Source organism: Anser brachyrhynchus, assembly GCF_964034855.1.
Source record: "Anser brachyrhynchus genome assembly, chromosome: 2".
In the NCBI taxonomy this organism is placed as follows: Eukaryota; Metazoa; Chordata; class Aves; order Anseriformes; family Anatidae; genus Anser; species Anser brachyrhynchus.
The window spans coordinates 29,568,474-29,588,717 of record NC_137695.1 but is presented as its reverse complement, the minus strand read 5'-3'; the positions used below and the strand labels follow the sequence as shown (position 1 = coordinate 29,588,717).

The following is a 20,244-nucleotide window of genomic DNA, read 5'->3' as shown; positions in this document are numbered from 1 at the left end:
TTTGTATTAGTTGCCTTCATTTATATAATTAAAAAAATAAATTTTTAAAAAAAAGGTCATTGCCATGGTTACTAGCCATGATAGAACCTAATTAAAAAAAAAAAGTCTAAAATGATTGTCTTGATCTTATGTTCTTTTCAGGAGAATCTTAGCTAATATATATGTTACTCATTTTACTTTAGTTGAGGAGTAGCACCTAATCCTCTCAATAAAAGAATGAGAAGCAGAAGATGAAATTGAGCTAGTTCCTGAGAAAACAAGAATTTCCCCTCATTTTGGAAGATTTTTGAAAAGGTTACTCCTTTATCCCTCAGAAATATGGGTGTCTGTTAAAGTTGCTTCTCTAGCATAATGCCAACATAGGTTTAGCAAGCAGGTTTAGTAAAATGGAGTTTTGGATTAATGTAGATTGTTTTAATGCTCCTTTTCCAGTTAGAATGAAAGCTGTATTCTTTCAGTTAACCTTTCATCATATCATCAGGAAAGTTGTAGGTTTTTGCTAGTTCCTATAGTTGCTGCACTTTGGCTGATAGTTTAAGATTTTGAGTAGGAGTTGTGTGTTTTTTGTCTCTAACCTATTTCCATCTCCTTTCTGCATCTGTCAAAATGGTTGTATTTCTATAGAACTGAAGTAATGAAAATAATATTTACTCATGTGGTTCTTACCACCCATAAGGTGAGGAAAGTAATTTTAAATTTCTGTACAGTACAGGCAAAAAGGAATTTACTCCTCATGATTGCAAAAAAAAATCTCAAATTTTTTGAAATCTTGTAGGTGAGTTCCATTGGTCTGGTTGACTTTTGTGCATCTGCTGTTGGAAGTGATTTTATAGTTAGAGAAAGCTTTTCATTATTATTCCATTTTTGAATCAGAGAATGTCATGTGTATTTAAAAATAACTGGTGTCAGGAAAAGTTTCAAAACAAGAATGCTGTTTGAAAGCTTTTCCATTAAATAGACTTTACAACTGAAATTTAATTCATGGTAGTCACTTGTGAACAGAGGCAATTTAGTATGATTCTAAGCTTTTGCTTTTATCTGCCTTAATAATGGTGCATCAATCTTCAGCATTGATAAAGATACAGTAATTGTTCCTAGCAGCATGAAAGCAATGCCCACTTTAATTTTAAAGGTCATGAATGTGCAATGTTTTCATGAATTAGTAATTAAGCTTTTTTGAAAAATTTGGTCTTTCTTGGTTTTGTTGAATTTTAAGCTCATTCCATATTTGATTGTGTCCTTCTTTAGCTTTTCAGTACAACATGCAAACTTCAGAAATGTTTTTACCACAGGGATAGAGGGTTGCACAAAATGCAAAATGAACATATGACCATTTTTCCAGCTTTATAACTGCCTCCAGTTTCAATTATATTCATCTTCTCCAAGTAGCTAATAAGATTCTTATTTTTTATCTTTATTTACAAACAAGAAATTGAGTGACTTGTTTGGACACACACGTAGTATTTCTTTTTAGGCCAGTGCAATTGAGTTTCTTAGTTTACAAATTATTAAAGTCTATTCATTAACGTTTGTAAAAATACACTTCACCAGTGTGGTCTGGTACTTCTGTTTTAAAATATTCTTAATATTTTTGGTGATTAAATAAAAATAGCTTCTTGGAAATGCTTATACCATCATGACAATGCTATAAAATTATTTAATATAGTTTTCATTGCTGAAAGATTTTGCTGTTTTGACACTGTCAGATTTTCTGAAATCCTAACAGATTATTGAAATTTAGCAGATGGCCCTAGGCTTGATCTTTAATCACTAAACTTAAACTGAAGGTTTGGAATTTATCTGTTTCATTCTTAGCTATGGAATAGCAGTGGGACAGATGGGTTCAGCCCTGTTTGTGGCAGTTGCAACACATAAGTCTTTGGAGCAGTAAAATCTGTTGTGAAATAGAGCTATCACCACTATAATCTTGTGCAAAAGTGTTAATGTCATTTAAAATACTCATTTATCAAAAAGACAACTTTGTTTCACTTGTTAAGTAGGTCCCTTACAACTTTTAAGAGAAGCTCAAATAATCTTATGTGAGAAAAGGGAAGCTTAGCACCTGAGAATAAAGAAATAGTGTGTGGTTTTTGTTTTTAATTTGTTTGAAATGTATTAAATAAATCATTTTATGTGGATTTTCAACTTAGTTACCTATTGTGTAGTGTTTTTGTTGCGTGTAATTATCTTCATAACAATTTGAAGCAAACTGTATAAAAATGCAGACTTGAAAAATGTTGACGATTTCACAGTTTTTATTTAAAACATCCTTTTATACATGCGAAGTCATTAACTGCAAAAGAGGTTTGCTGGTTGTTGTTGAAATATATATCTTAAGGCTATCAGTACAATAGCTATATTGTTTTTAGCTTGATGGTAAGTGAAATTCACAGTACTAATGTTACTTTATTAGCATGTTGTTTTCATGCAATGTTCTCTTTGTGCCAGTGTATTCTGCCATTTATCCAGCTGATTTGGTGATGGGTTGTTATAACTGCATCTCAGAATATACAGGTAATATCAAAATCTCTATAAATATATGTATCTGTCAGCCACTGCTAGCTTCTGCTCTTAGAGTAACCTTTCTTTGTCAGTTTTTAAAAATTTGTTTGTATTTTGTGCTTTGTTGTGAACAAACTTTCTAGGTAACAGATTTTTTAAAAAAAAAAAATTTTTGCTGATCAAACCTGTATTTTTCTGGGTGTTTCCTTTTTAATGCTGTGATGCAGTCAAGTATGGGCCTCAATTTTAATATCATCAATTTTGAGTGTTTTGGAGGGGAAAAAGAGTTATGTTGTCAGTGTTTGTATGTCCTGGTGTAATTCAACTTTCTTCTAAGCTTCTGCCGCTGTTTGTGTCACAGAAGAATGTCGACTGGCCGTTCCTGCTTCGAAGTGTAGCTTTAAATGGTAATCTCTTGACTAATTCCTGGCGTTCAGAAATAACACCATTTAATTGAATGAAAACAAAATAGTAATTCAGTGATTCTAAAAAAAAAAAAAATCACCTTAAATATAAAATACTGAGTTTACCTGAAGTCTAAGCTTTTGTTTTTGTACTTTTGTGTCCTCTTCCCTAAACAAGGATTTATTAATGATAAATCATTTTGCTTTACTTATGTGTTACTATCAAATGGTATTGTTAGACTTTAATATTATAGGTGAGAGGTCATGCCAGGAATAAATAATTTAGGGCAAAGTAGGCTAATTATTACTGAAGGATGGATTTCAACCCCCCTTCTCCCCCCACCCTACCTCCCAAATACGCTATTCTGGATATTCAATGTTTTGAACTGTATTAGAAAAATATGCCATATGGTATTGCCTGTCTCTACTGATTGGATGTAATGCTGCAAATTCCTGAGTAGACAATATAGATTTTGTCTGTAAATGCCCAGGCATTTACTTTCAGATTTGTTGTCAGAGTGGATTGTCTAAAAATTAGGTTATGATTTATTTGAAAGTATGAGAGGGATCTATGGATATGGATATTATTTAAAAACGCGTAATTTCAGTTAGCTGCTTGCAACCTTTTATGCTAAATAAAAGCAGCACATGGTGTGGCTTTTTTGTGATGCATAGACCTCGCTTTCATTTTGCAAAGACACACATGTAGAAGTAATTAGTTGTCTTTCAAAATAATCTATAAAAAGCACTGCTTATAGAGTCAATTTACATATATCATGGCTCTTTTTAATATAAATGATTAAAGTGTGTAAGTATTTCATACCTGAACTCTTCACATTTATGGGGATTTTTACAATTACTCATTTATCTTCATTTCATTAAAATCATAAAATTATGGTTGTTAAATGATATAAGCACATGCTTATTATGCAAGATAAGGGTTTTTTAAGACTTGGAAGTAACTGGATCAAAATAATTATGGAATTGTTTTCTGTACCAAAGGTTCTATAGTACTTGTATTCACTTAACATTTCTAATAAATATTGCTTTTCCTGCATCTTGCTCCTTTATGAAAGCTGAGTCAGCAGAACTGACCAGTGACTTTGAGGGGCTGGGAGAAAATAGAGTATTTCCATATTCCTCTGAAAGCACCCAGAATCTTGTGACACAGAAAAATTTCAAGCTGAACACCTTAGCAGGTGGGGGTAGTTACGTTCTCTCGTGTATCGAGAATGTACATCTTCCTGTTGGTGGTGTTTTCTCAGTGTATCACTTACTTTTCCTATGACTTGATAAGACACTATGCTTTTGTAAAGGTTCAACTCCAGGGTTCATGGAAAGAATGTTTACTCTTCATTTGTAGCAAATAGGGGACAGGGTTTATAGTACGGTGAAAAACTATCCTGTGTAGTATCTACTTTTTAGTGTCTTTCTGTTCTGTTTCCTTTTCCCCCAGCAGATGGGTAAGAACTGGTGTTCGTTATGCAGTGGCCTTTGCTACTGCTGCCTTATGGAGCTGTTTGAGTTCCCCGACTATTCTGCATCCACCGTAGGGTGTGTGGATGACTTCAAACATTCACAGTCATTCTAGTTGGTTGGGTTATTGATGAAATTGCTGTTCAGATCGGATGACAATTTAATACAGTATGTGATAACTGGACTGAATGACCTTTGCTGCAATTGATGTTGGCCTTTCTCCCTGTTAAGTGACCGCTCAATTTATCTAACTTATAGGAAATATTGTAATTGCTGAATGAACTGTCTTGGATGAAGATATCTGCCATTTATCTTGAGAAGGTTGAGTGGGCACTAGTAATAAGAAAAGGTCAAAGAGCATGATTTAAGATAGTTACATCCTGTACTTTTACTTCTGAAAAAGAACACTAGATCTAAACTAAGTATCTAACAGGTATTAATGGATCTGGTATAGGCAAACAAGTGGTGTAGAAGACTTAAAGCGTCACCCAGAGTGTCAGTTTGTAAGTGCTAAACAAAACCAAAAGTTTTGGGCTTGTCTTCAGTTTTCACAGGTGATGTGTGGTAGTTTAGTTTTATAATAAAAGTTGTGAGGGACCTTTAGTATGTATATAACTACTATTTCATAGAATTAGAATTTCATAGAATTGAGAGACAAATGTTTGTCTGCAGGGAAAATTGGTAGATATTGATCAGATAAAATGTGATCTATAAATGAATTTAGACAGGCTATTTTCCAAAGCTCTTCTGCTGTCGGAGAACTCACCACATTCACATGGTGTTAACTACCGCTTCTATGCTGAATCACAAAACCATCAAAGGGAAATGAAGAGCAATCAATCTGCCTGTTTTTCTTCAATATATATTGATTTAATCCATTAAGATTATTTTCTGTTTGATTATTCAGAATCTTGAAGTGTTTTAGCAGGGAATGGTTAACAGTGATTTTCTTTCCTGCTTTCACTGTTGACCTAATCTCATTGATTCACTGCTGCTGATCTATGCATACAGAGATACAGAAATTTACTTAGCATAGTATTTACTTAGAATGTTGCATGGAATGTTGTCTATTTACTGTAATAGTACTTTTTTTTCCTTTTTTTCCCCTAAATTTCAATATGACAAATTGGATGTCATTGTTTTGTTTTGTATTGTTTTTAAGATTTAGCTCTGTTCTAAGTACTAACCACAGCTGTGTGACATGTGACTTCTGGTGGGTTAGCACAGTGACACTGAAATTTAAATGGATGAAAACATTGTTTCAGAGTTGTATAAGAGACCCAGTCTGTCCTAACATGAGGATACTCACAACACTCTGCTCTAGGCGTCAAAGCTAAGTGCTTAAGTTTGTTCAGAAGTTGCTCTGTTTGGACAGTAGCAAGGGATATTCAATTACTTCAAATCATTGAGGTAATCTAATAAACATTTATTCATTTTTCTCCTGTACTTGATTAGGTAAATTTCAGTTTGCATTTCTTTGATGCATCATTGCAGAGAAGGGCTATGTTTACCCAGTTGTGAGATTTGAGTCTCATTTGGATTGGCTTGTGTTGACCTGTGTGAAATATCTGTAGGGAGAAATGTAGCCACTTCCATTTTTTTCTCCATATCTTTGTCAATGGTAAGATAAACACGGGACACTTGGTCTGTATTTCAGAATGTTTTACTTAATTATAATTATACTTGCACTTTTTACATATGACTGTAGTCATCATTTCAGTGCGTGTCTACACATGCACATATGTATGTTTGTTTATTTACCCAGTGCACAGTGTGACTTGATTGAAATTTCATTATGAACTTGTTAACAGCTAGGGTAAAGAGAGACTGTAGACTGTCTGGTTGTTAATTAGTTCCCATCAGCAAAATTATTAGCACAGTAGGTCAGAATAACTACTGCCAAATGAAAGCTGCAATAATCAGTACTGTATCTGGGTCAGAAACCAGTCTAGTCATAAATACTCTGACTGCTTCGGCCTGGAGGGTGCAGGGCCAGAGTCAGCTGCACCACAAAGCTCATGATTTAGAACTACTTCTGTATTGCTGATAAAAGTGTAGGCTGTGTATGAGCAGTAGCTGTTCCCTCCCCCTGCGCCAAGTTCTTGCTGACACGGTGAAATATTGCCCATCATCAGTAATGATCAAGCATGAGGCAGCAGTTTGCATAATGAATCGTCACCGCAGGAGATGTGTGCGCTGGGATGTTTGCTTTCAGAGTACTGCACTAATAAGGATCCCATTGCAGGAGAATAGTATTCAGCAGTTAAAATGGTAGAAAGAGCATCAAATGGATTTGAACTCACAAGCTAACAAATCTGTTTGAACTCTGGAGTGGTTTGCTCAAGAGTATGTTTGTTTGGTTTTGTTCATGCTCAACTCAAAGAGAAAATAATTTACTATATTACACATGTGTATACCCATTTTTCTGAAAATGGACAGGATATCTTGGATGAAGAAATGTGTTTTGTGAAGAAACGCAACAGGACTGAGAAACAGTCTTACTGATTTAGCTTTAAAATGTCTGTTTATGTGGTCATCTAACAGTAAAAGGACAGAAGGAAAATGGGGCTGGGGCAGTTGATATCTTACAAAGGTGGATCAGCAGTTTTGCCACTTTCTAAAGGACAGCTGTAATATTGCTCCATCTGGGAAGAAGACACCCAAAGATATGGTTCCCTTTCCTATCTAGAAAGAAACCACGAGCCAAGTTTTATCCTAGAAAATGTTGTTGATAGTAGTGTCATGGGAAAGCAAAAGCATATTATAGGTGCAGGTAGTTAATCTGAGGAAACACTACACAGTTGAAAATACACTCATTTATTTAAAAATAAATGGACAAAATGAGAGCAAAAATATTAGGAATGTAAACAGTATAAATAAGAATATGAAAGTACTTAGGAAAAAATGCTTCACGTGAACCTGCCTATCTGAATTCTGTTTATAACATTAGACCAGAACTTTCAAAGATAACATCACTTCCAACTCTTTTTTTTGACTGTTTCCAGCTAAGAAAACCTAATGTCCGTTTATCAGTGCAACATCACTGTTTTGGTTTGAAAACAGATCATTATCGCATTTAATCCGAAATTATATATTTATATATAATATATATAAAATACATCCTTAAATATCTATGTCTAAATTAACCACGGTTCCACAACCATTCGAGATCATTTTGTAGTGAGTTAAACATCACAGACAATGATCCAACATATGATCAGGTTTAAACAGAAAACTATGCTGTTACATGTTCAATTTCCTGTTTTCTTCTTTGCTGTAAATAGCAGTTCCTCAGAAAGAATTTTTCTTTGTCCTTTCTTCCACTTCAGCTAGTGGTTTCTCATATGTTCTTGGTTTTCAGTTTGCATTCATAAGCAGTATTTCTGATAAGGCTTTAAAGATTACGTAAAAAACATGGAAAAACTAGTGTATTGGTGCTCTTTAGATTTGCTTTTGTAAGTAGAAACCAAATGTTCAAACTACAGTGCTATATTCTCAGGTTCTGCTTGAAACCCGTAAGTTTGTAGGGTTAAAAAAAAAAAAGTGAAGAAAGAAACAAAGATATCTTCAGATGTACATGCACAATTGTTTTATCCAGTTATCTGTTCTATTATTATTATTTTCCTCAGGTTTTTTGTACCAATATACAATCCTAACATTCTGGAATTTTTAATCCCCACTTATTACTGATTTGTCACAGTCTTGCAGAGGTATTAATGACATTGATGATAACATTAACTGCACATAAATTGGAATCGTTTTATTTCATACTATATTTCCTCAATTGCTGTGTATACATTTTCCTTAACTGATCAGGAATATATGAATTTGGAGCTTAGGAGAACTCATCTTCTAGTCCTAAGATCTTATGCTTATAACCACATTATTTTAGTGTTAGCATGATATGCTCTCTGATACAGGCTTTTGCTGGCCTGCTTTTTGACCTTGCTTGTTACCTCTAGCTTTTCTTTGTCCCTCTTATCACAGTGCTGAAGGTATACTCTGAAGTCTTCACCCTCAAGGTCCTGCGGTGCCCTTGCTTTGTTTCCCTCTTTAGAGCTTCATTATTCTGTTAGCCAGAAGCTTAGTGTTGAATGACAAATGTGAATCGGTCCTTTGTTAAGTGTGTGGTGGGTTTTTTTGTTTTGTTTTGTTTTGTGCTAGGAATGTAGTCAAGGTCTCTTATAAGATGATATTTCATGTCCTGTGTCGAAAGGCTTGTGGAATCATTCTCAGTAAGTGTGCCACCTTAGTTGTCATTCTCAGATTCTTCTTATTGCTGCTTGATATGATTGAAATAATGTAGTAAATGAGAAACATCTGGAAATTAGTGCTCTGGGATAGAGCTGTACAACTTACAATACCAGTTTGGATCCAGCCCTTGTAAAATCCCAAACCTTTGTAATTGCTGTAATTAATTTATGTTCTTACAGGCTGGGTGGTTGGTAATGGATTACTCCAAAATTAAGTAGTACTGGGGGAAAATACATGTGAAATAGCATATGTTGTATAATTAATGAGTGCCTAGTTTGGCAATAACAAGTTGTCTAAGTATCTCTTAAAAATATCATAATTGTTTTAAACTTGGCTAGCCCTTACACTGTCCGTTAAGCAACAGCAGTAAATTTAAAGTTTTCTGTCATGTTGGAATTAAATATCTAAGCAAAGAATTTATATATTAAATAAATTCTTAGACAAAAATGAAAATACAACTTCTGAGCTGGGCTATGTGTATGCATGTAAGCTCTCAAACCAGAGAGATCATCTCAATTTTCATGAGCATGTGCTGAGAAGGAGAAGAGTCTGGATGGCATAAGCAAATGGTTTTGTTGTGTGTTCCCACTCTTTTTTCCTTGGCACTGCCCTCCCTTTCCCCAAAGTCCATACTTCTTGTAGCATGTGTTTCAAGGAAACTGACTCTTGTCATCTGTTTGACTAATTTTGTACTTATTTAAATTGTGCATTTGATAATTTAATTCTGAAAGAAAAGTTGAAGCTTCAAAGACTAAAATGTTTGTTTGTTTGTTTTTGTTTAAAAAAAAGCAAACGTGAGTATCCAGGAAAGAAAAATACAAATTAGCTTCCCCACTGAGGAAAATCAGGCGAAACTATGCTTTTATGTATATTGGCCATACTTCTACATTGTCACTCAATTGTCTATCAGTTCTGCTATATTGTATATCAATTCCATCTTATAGCTGGAATGAAGGACTTAGCCTAAATTCACAGTTTGTATCTATTACTTTTTCATGTGTCTTTTTTGACCCTGGCCTCCCGCCCTGATCCCCACGCTCTGATGCTCAAACCAAATACAAGACCAGGGGAGTCTCGCATTCCTTGTCCTGGGCCCATGCCAGTGGGTGGTGCTGGCTGAGTGAGCTTGGCACTGTGGACTCTGGTTCCTTTGTGCCATTTTGGCTTAGACATCGCTCAGGAGAAATTCTGTGGATGGCTCTAATGCATGCCCTGGCTGGATCAGCCAGGACATCCCTTGCCCTTCCTCTCTGAGCCATTGCATGTTGTTTGTGTAACGCTGCCAGATTTACAGGCTGTGTTAAGAAGCTGCTGGTACAAGGCATTAGCCAGGTTTTTAAACAATTATAGCAGGCACTCAGCAATCTGAAAAAAGCTGGAGAGCTCTGTGAGGGCATATTGCGTGCTTTGGCATGACCAGTAAACTACTGCTTCTCTTGGAGAAAAACTTCCACCATGCTGTAGTTATGGCACCCAGCTCTAATACAAGCTTATGAAAATCAAACTATCTACTGAGACATGGCAAGTAACTGCTTAGAAGTCTTCTGGCAGCAATGGCAAGATGTATGACACTTCCCCTGGCCCCCAAGTATCTTAACTCTAGAGCACCACTTGTGGTGAAGGTACTAAAGACTGTAGTAGCAAGCAAGCAACTTTGTTAGACACATGGGATGTTTGTACAAGTTACATCTTCACTTCTGATTTTAAGGTAGGACTCGATATTCAGTGAATATAAACATTGGATATTGGCATCCTACATTTCTACAAATAAACAGCGATGTACAGAGTGTGAGAAAAATGCTGTCAAAAACTGTTCGTGGTAATGAAATGTGTAGAACTGAGAAGGAGAGCTGAGAAGACATTTGACTTGAAGTTCTGAGCAACCTGTAAAATACTTCTTAATGCTGAATGCATTATGTAATGCTATGCTTTCATTTTTGATTTTTTTCAGGAATTTTTACATATATAAATGTCCAAGTACATACCTCTTTGGCTTCGTCACAGGGTGACCCAGACCAGATATCCAAAAGTTTGAATGTAATGTAAAACCAATAATATTTACTTATGAAAAACTGGGAGACAGGATGATTATGGGTGTGCAAAGAGAAAGGGTCAGGAGGAGGACAAAATAAACTAGATAAAAGTTGGATGCAAGGCAAAACAGGAATTCAGAGACAGAAAAGAGCAGCAAAAATTATAATGAAAACTTTAATATGCAGACCATTGACCCCTCAGGCTGCTAGACCTGCTGTCTTGTGATAGCTGCATAAAGGAGGGATGAATTATCCATCCCAATGTTTCTTTCTTTCTTTTTTATGTGAGTACCATGCTGAGGCAAATTTATTTAAGCTCTCCTCATGGAGGTATTGGATATTGGTTTTAAAAAATATCTTTCTTCATCGTGTCATTTAAAATGGAACCAGCACCATTGACACAAAATGCCATCTCTGGCATTCTGTGGTGTAACATAGATATTGCAAAGAAAGGATCTGAAAGTTACTATCCTGATTACAATTTGTGGCACATAACTGAGGACCAATAACTAATCATGTATCCTGGTGGTTAATACTAGGTCTAGTAGCATTCTTCATCATCTTCCTCATCGGAGGACAGAGTCCCTGTCCTCTGAGGAAAGGCTGAGAGAACTGGGACTCTTCAGCCTGGAGAAGAGGAGGCTCATGGGGGGTTTTATCCATGTGCATACCACACAGGGAGTGATTAAAGGGGATGGAGCCAGAGTCTTTTAAGTGGTGCCCAGTGTCAAGACAAGAGGTAACGGGCACAAACTGGAACACAGGAGGTACAATCTGAACATCAGGAAACACTTCACTGAACTGAACACGGGCACAGGTTGCCTGGAGTAGCAGTCTGTAATCCCATGTCCATTTCATGATGGGCAAAAAACATGCCTCTAATTGCTCTCAGTACACCCAGTATTGCCTGGATCTTCACCTTGTGTGACTTGTTTCCAGTCAGTACTGCTATCTAGCAAATAAATTGAAATGTGATTGGCATGATTATCCTGCCTTTGTCTCTCTCCACCTGTCTGATTTAAGGCACAATAAACTCTTTTGTAAACTTGAGTCAAGCCTTCAAGTATCTTTCCTTCTGCATACATTTCTTTTTGCCCTGTATTCTGTTTACAGCTGTTTCCTGCAAAAAGTATGTCAGTAGGAAAATTCAGAATGGGTATTTGCTATTTGGTAATGTGTGCTTTGGTTTCTGACACTTTGAAATGCAGAATTGGAATGTTTGTTGAGAGGGATTTTTTTGCATCCTTAAAGGATGGCCATGGGGAAAAAATATATATTTATGTGTAACCATTTCTGTTTTCAGGGAGTTACAGTTAAAAACACATATTTTTCCAATTTCAAAGTTCAAAGAATCACAGAATAGTTGAGGTCTGGAGATTGAGTCCAACCCCTGCATGTAACTGCAAGTACCTGCACGTAACTGCAAGTTGCATTTGTACTCCAGTCAAGAGGTTAAGGTTATGCTGTTATATTTAGTTTATATAAATTTTACTTCTCATTCAGTTACCAAGTTCTGAATTCTTTCATCTTCAGTTGCCTTTTGCTTGTAATTTGTTTGTAATCGGTGTTAATTCTTCTGTGTCCTCAAGCATATTTCTCACTTGTTTTCATTAGGACTAATTCATTTGCAAGCTTTGCAGTTTGAAGAACCTGTATTCAAATCAAACTTTCATTTTTAATTTGATTTAAGTGGGTGTCAATTCTGACTTCCTTAAATATCCTTCTGTACTGCAGCAATGCCATTGTTTCTTCTGGTGTGAATTTTGGGCTGTCAGCCATTGCTCTTGTATTTCATTGGACAGATAGGACTGCCTGTTATTGTTCAATGCTTCTCTACAATACCTAACAATAGGGTCTGTCTTATCAGACTACTGTGGAGGCTCAGCTTGTGAGCGTTTTTATTTCACGAAGCTCAGTATTTTAATTTCTAGCTTATTAAAAATCTATCATGATGGCGATTCTGATCACAAATTCTGGTAATTTGTAATTTATTCTTTATTATTCTCTGAATGTATAAGTTCTAAGAAGCAAAGCCTTAGCACCATAGAAAATCAAAATAAAATGGAGATTTTTCAGCCTTGGAAAGTTCAACTGAACTGAAGTCATGTCTAATTTATCTTAAACCTATACTAGTAGAGGTTTCATGGTATCCACAGACAATCTGATAGTGTGTTAATTGTCATGTTATTAAAATGAATCTTTTTTTTCTTTTGTATTTTACCTTCCTAATGGTTAACCAAAATTTCCAGAAAACAAGGTAAGTCTACTGTTGCTGTTATTTTCAATGGACGCTGTTTGTTTTTTTTTGCGTTCTTACATTCAGTAGACTTTTTCCTCTGTGAAGTCTGTTACGTTCTGCCATAGTCTACTTTAACATATGTATTATTTTAGTTTTTTGCAGTAGGCTTTTTCTTCCTGCAGTTCTTGTTCTGTTTTGATTCTGTACAGTCACTTCTGGTAAGAGAAACCCTAAAATCAGCTTTTGCATAAGGTAAATGTATCTATGTTTTGAATGATAACTTGATGAAATACATCTGTACAGAAAGTCAAAGAAATATATTTCTGAGACCATTCACAGCAAAACAGTTGCTTTGATTTGAGATTTGAATGCAGACCTGAAGAACATTTAGTTCCACCTCAAGAAAAATCTTTTCCAAACTTTTTTGTTAGAGATGCCAGGGAAGGGTAGAATGTGGTTGAAATATTTTTAAAAGCAAAATTAAGTAACATGTTAATTTTATTCCCTTTAATAAGATCATTTCATCAGCCTCCTTGTCAGTTTGACAAACTTGTCAGAATTAGACTATTTATGGTGATGATCTTATCCTCTCCTTCTGGGTACAAACTCACAGCATTTTAACAAAAGTTGCAGTTTTGGCTGCCTGAGCCAAAATTCTATCTCTGTCTGTGTTCTGTCTTTAGAAAGTAAATAAACATAATGTGTTGTGGAGTAAAAAAGACCCGAGTTAGATGGCAGTGACAGAATAATACCAAGGGTAATATTCCTGCTTGCTTTGGGCTAAACCAAAGCTAGGTCAAGTCACATTTTCAGTAGCTGTCATTAATAGCAATCCTGATGCTCCCTCCCATCCACCTTCAGCTGTCCATCCCCAAAAGCATATTTTGAATTTGTTTCCTCTGAGTCTTGAAACAAAACAAAAAAATCCATACAGGTGAATGCACAAAACCAGGCTCTTGTTTTTTGTCATCCAGTTCATCATCAACTGTCCAGTAAATGAGGAGAACAAAGAAGATATCAAAATTTTAGGAAGTTATCAGGATGTGTTTTTGTCTGAACTAATAATATTGTGTGCAATGCTGTTGAATGGAGAAAGGTGATCTTTTACTACTGCACACAACTGACTCTAGCACAGCAGAGCTGAGTGGAAAATAAAATTGAGGTAGGTAGGGAGTCCAGTGCATATTCTGAATAATGCAGCAGGCAAGGGGAGGAGGGAACCATAAGCAGATAAAAACATTCTCCTTGCTTAGTTATGGAAGTTATGATTTTTATGTCTAATGTCTCTCACGTTTTAATCCACCTTTTTTTTGGAAATGTACAAAAATCCTAAAAGGAGAATAAGGTTTATGGGGGGAGAAACAGAGGAAGCTACAGTTAAACGAGTATGGAGAACTTTCCTCTTGTTGATCACCATTTGCAGACTACAAAAACCTTGTGGTGCTGGGGATTTGTTTGCAAAATTGATTGGTAATGAGAGAAGAACTTGTAAAAAGTTATGATTTTTTTTGAATAGGAATATGATACCACGTGCTATACTTTATGATGGATTAATTATTTACACCTCAGTTCAGCTTTAAAAACTCTGAAATTTCATCTCTGGATTGATTTATACAAATAGAAATATGACTGATTACTGAGTATTGTATCAATCAGTTCCATGAAAATATTGGTAAGCTTTCAAAAGTATTAGAGCAGAACTAGCAAATAAACACAGCTATCCTAGTATTTGAAGTCATATTACATGTGAGAGTCTCTACAGTATTGTAAATTATGAAATTTCATAATCCTGTACCGATCATAAAAGAAAAGACATGTAATATACTTGCTAGATTAAGTTGGACATTTGACTGAGGAAAAATGATCAGTCATACTGCAAAGTTGCATTCTCTGAAGAATATGTTTTGAGTAGCATCTTTTATTGTCAAATGAATGAGCAGGATCATACTACCCTTATAGACAGTCACTAGGTAAGTATGAATTACTTTTTTCTGTTTTTCAGTAGCTGACAGTGGTAGGAGGGTAAAAGAAATGCCACCTTGAATGAATTGTTTCCTTTCTGTACCTTGACTCCCCCCTCCCCTCCCCCAAAATGCGAAGGCGATAAATCAGACTGAAACAACAGCGGGGATCCTTATTAATAACAACCTTCATCTCACTTAGCAGTCACTCCAAGTGCAAATGACACAATAGTGTTTTTTGTTTGTTTTTTAAACCTGAAATTATGTACGTCTTTGGCTAAATAGAAATTTTGTTTAAAGTGAGGGGAGCCTTCTGTTGCCAGACTTAAGGTTTGGTTTGGTCTCGAGGTGCTGCAGGTTTTGGATACGTGCACATCCTATGCAACTGTGGATGGACAGGAGAGAAGTGGGAAGGTCAGATAGTGCTACTGTGAAGAGAATTAATTGCTGTTGAAATTTTAGTTTAATACGTGAACTGGCCCTTGTCATACATCAGAAAGAAACATAAAATGGGATTACTTTTTTGATACCAAATGATCTTTTAAGCCTTAGGTTTTTGTTATATTTACTTTATAAAGTTTCTATCCTTTTAAAGATATTTTTATTTATTTTATTTTATTGGCAAAAGCTCAAATCTAAAAGGAGAAGTCTAGGCCATGATTGTGAAATGGGTAGAAGACAGTTACCTAAATAAGCCAAATTCTGAGGCCTTTTTGAGTCTTTCATAAGCATTCTGGATCTTTGTCTTCTGGCAAAGTTTACCTAACTTTTTTATTTTGAGGTTACTAGTCTGAGGGACCTCTATTTCGTAAAAGCAACACCAGTGAGCCAGGTATAATGGTGTCTGAAGTACATTTGCATTAGTGTTTTAACTTAGAACAGGAATGAATTATGAGTTGGAAAATCACTTCATCTCTTATTGCAAGTGGATACCATGAAGGTCTGCAGACTTCTTTTGATTATTTTCCTCCTTTTCTGTGTGGAACTCAAAACGTGGGTTGCTAACCACAAATGAAGGCTTTTTCTATTCCAAATTTGATTTCACCTGCCTTCATCAGAATTCAGTAATTACAGATGAATGTAAATAAGATGGGAATAGGGACAGTCTTTCGAATACAACAGTTCACTCATTAGAAATGCGTGTACTTTTAGTAGACCTGAAAGTATGTGTAAATCAGGAACAGCTCTGGCAAGCTGTGTTTATTGGCTGAAAGCTGTTAATAGAAAATACAAAGTGGTTCTGGGTTGTTGATTTTAGGTAGAGAATCTAATTTTCTAATATCTGTAGTGTAGGATAATGGAGTAAACACTACCACAGCTATTTTCCATGCATGAATGCAAAACACATTTCATTGGTATTAAATGCTTTTCAGTAAAAAGTACTCCACAGGTACTGAATGTTACAAGGATGCTCTGGTGAATTAGAAAGGGTGGGCAACACAGAGAGTGGTCCTCAAACTTCTGAAGGTGCCTGTGGGTTGAAACTGCCACTCAATGTGTTGAGCACCCTTCCTAATTCACTATTGTCTGCAACTACAATGCAGTATGAACACTGTGAGCCCCTGCATTGATCCCTGGTGTACTGTGCTTGATGCTGAGCACAATATACACAACTCAGGCTACTGTTTACCAGTTCTTGAGCCCTGCAGTCCACACAGTTTTGAAACCATCTAACAATCCGTTTGTTCATTTCTCATCTTATTAATGAGAAAATTGTGCGAATCAGTATCAAAAGCCTGCTTGAAGTTAAGTGATATTGAACTGCTTTTCCTCGTGCATAGCTGGCCATTTTATCAGAGGAGTCTTCCCTTGTTAAATCCATTTTGAATATTAATGATACTGTCTCACTGTCCTTCATGTGTTTGTAAGCAACATCCATGAAGGCTTCCTGACCTTTCCTGTGACTGCACTGGTGCTTCCTCAGCCTGGTGGTCCCTGGGTCTGCCCAGCATCAGCATTTTTACTATTGTTCTTCTCGAAGTTTATAGACAGTGGCCTCAAAGTCACATTAGACAGCTTTCACACACAGGTGAATCCTGTGTGTTTCAGTGTATCCAATTTCTCTAAGTAGTTTCTGCCTCAGTATTCTTCATTGTTGGCTTTTGCCCTCCTTCCCAAATGTTGCTCTGTTATGGACTGTGAGGATTGAAGACAAAAAAAAAAAAAAGGCATTGAAGTACATCAGTCTTTGCCATATTGTCCTTCACTAACCAGTCCACATCCAACCCACACTTTCTCTTAACTTCATTTTGCTGCTCACAGTGTACTTAATTGAGCATGCCTTAAAGATGTTACACATAGAACCTATAGATTAGGGAATATATTCTGTATATAGTGTAAATCTTATTTTGGTAAACTGAACATTTTCAATGTGCTCAGCTAATTCTACAATATTCAGCAGCATAGTCTGAAACTCAGGACTTTAACTGAGCTTGAATATTGATATAATCTTTCACTTGTATACTTCCGTTGAAAGACAGGTTAATATTTTTATGCTTTATTCCATCTCTTATCATTCCAAATCTTCTTCTTGAATGTCATGCAGCTCTCACATTTTTCTCTGTACAAAAGGAAATGTTTCCTAGGTGCACATTCACTTCTCTTGTGGACAGTAATATATTAATTTCATTTAAATTGAGTGACAGCTGCATAATTCAGTTTTCTTTGAAAGTCCATGAAAATGGATGAGCAAGGTCCATATGCAGGAGTAGAATACAGTTTGTCAGATTGTAAGAAATGATAGTTAGAATCCCTTATTGATATACTTTTTTTTTATATGACAACAGATTCACAGGTTTTCTATGCATATGTTAGTCAGAATGACAAAACAAACATTTAAAGTTCAATTTAATGTTATCATCCTACTTCAACATATGAAACTGAAGCAGTAAAAATAAACTTTTGGGGGGCTATTGATTAGGGGAGTTAGCACTTATATTGCTGTGACCCCAAAAGGTTGCATTTGAATCCAAACAGAATTATTTATGTTAACCTAAATATTATTATAAATAATAAAACCTAAATAATAAACCTAAATATTATTTATGTTAACCTGTTTATGTTCTCCTAAGTATGTAAATTTTCCAGATTCAAACAATCCTGGCATTTAGAATACCTAAATATGATATGATACATATTGACATTGTTCAGATCACACGCTTTAATATAGACGGAGAAAAGAGAGTTGATTTAAGTCTGAGGGAGAAACTGAGAATTAAATCAGAACTATTGATGTTCAGTGGTATTCTGTCCTATTTGCTTGCTGTTTCAATTACAGAATAATCAGCTTCTGTTTGCAGGAGTTGGCCATTTAAGATCTTTTGGGGTTGGATGGATAATTTGCTGTTAAATTTTCCTGCAAGTAATTCATAAATGTCTAACCAGTAGACCAGCTTTTTATAACAAGAAGGAATCACCTACTGGCCTAAGAGGAATATGCATGTTTTGCAGTTCGTTCTTTCAAATATTCAGCTTTCAGTTTACCATCTCAAATGCTGCAAAAATGATACTGGAATCAGATTCCACACTCTGCCCAGCAGCAACCAAGCAACTGTCCTGCTCAGTGTGAACTGCAATGGTACTTTGTTGAGGGAAGGCTTTATGCAGGGATTATAATTTGGTCCATGGAGATTTACAGTATATGGGCATGGACCACATGCTTCTCTTGATGTTGATCAGGGTTCTGTAGAGTTAACTATCTGAGACTGTAGCAAAGAACAAACCTTATGCTAGCCAACTCTGCTTGTGTGCCCCCATGTAGGTTTCTGTTGTGTTAATTGCTGGAGAAGTGTCACTTTTTACGTTGGATATCTCTGAGTTGACACAGCAAGTGATGCTAGCATGGAAAAAACACTTTGAGAAGTTAAGCAACTGTGTAAGCATCTGAGCATGTGATGTTGCCTAATGCAGTTACATCATAAGAAAAAAGGGGCCCAGTCTCTTCAGGGCTCAAATTTCCAAGGCTCATGTCATTCAAAGTGAATTGTCATCTGTTTTAAAAGGCAAATTGGATCCGGTGTATGTCGAAATATCTGGATTTTGCTAAAATAGCAAATGTATCAGCACTTATAAGAGGGGATGTTGTGAATGAATGACAATGCATCCAGTTAAGCTATGCGGAGTCAAACAGTATCAGGATCAATTTCAGGAAACCCTTGTGGTATCAGGATTTATTTTCTCTTGCACCTGAAATTTTAACTATAACCAGTACTAAGGGCAATTCTAAGGACAAATAGTTGATGATAATTTAGGACAATCTGGAGCAAAAAGGTGGAAAGGGTCATCATTAACATACATACACAGAAATCAATGCATGGTGGTATCTATTTTGCTAGCTGACCTCAGGCCAACATAGATTAAAGATCAAAAGTAGTCAAAAGGGAAATTCTGATTCTTTATGAAATACTTCTTTGTGTCTTCTGTCATGTGAGTAATGAACATTTAATTTGGGGTAAGCACATTTTACAATTGCAGCTTGATTGTTGAGTCACAATTATACATGATTTTGATAAGCAGAGATGATTTAGACAGAATCAACCTTGAAATGTTCACTGAGTGTAAATATTATTTCAGTTCCAAGTATAGTGAAACAGGAATACATTTTCAAAACCTAGATGGTTAGTTTTCATAAAATAAAATATATGAATAGCTCCAGCATGAAAAATGTTTTTAACCATTTGGTGGAAATCATTCCCTGTAATATTTGGTCTTGTAATATAAATTCTCGTCTTGTCCAGTTCACCTACCTATCAAGAGATTACAGTAATATGTAGAGGGATAATATGTTCCATACTTGAGCTTCTCTCCTCCCAGCCCAAAAAGGAGGGAGGAGAAGAAGGAAAGGGAAAAAATAATAATAATAAAAAAAAGGTTTTTAATAATTTTCAAGTCATTAGTAATTATTGTGTCTGGGGAAGGAGCTGCTATTGTATTCCATCATATATCACCTCCCAAATTCAAAACCCAGGAAACAAACCTGAAACTAACTTTTTTCTCCTGCTCCAACTAAAAATAGACAAATAATCTGAGTTTTAAATTCAGCAAATATGGCAGATGGTATATATTCCGTTAGCTTCATGGTTGTCAGTTATAATGTGCAGAGTGTAAGCAGCAAAGTAGCTGGCCCATTAGCTTGCCCCAGAGAGAACTGTCATGGAAAGGTCATATCATAATGTGAATGCACGCCATTGAAAAGACATTTTTATAACATATTAAGTGAGCAACTAATGTGAACTGGAGCTGTAATGTTGTGTTGTTCTCTCGTGACGTGTATCTTCTCAGAGAAGACTTGTGCTTCCTGGTTATGTGGAGATAATGTAGAATACTGCAAATAGTAGCATTAATGTAGATCAGAAAATTCTTACCTCCCTCATTTT

The 20,244-nt window shown here is 35.7% G+C and overlaps 1 protein-coding gene across 1 annotated transcript in view; it reads left to right on the top strand.

Annotated features, from left to right (window-relative positions):
- THSD7A (thrombospondin type 1 domain containing 7A) overlaps positions 1 to 20,244 on the top strand; it is a 297,034-nt gene that overhangs the window by 107,051 nt on the left and 169,739 nt on the right. The gene's annotated exons all lie outside the window — the stretch shown is intronic.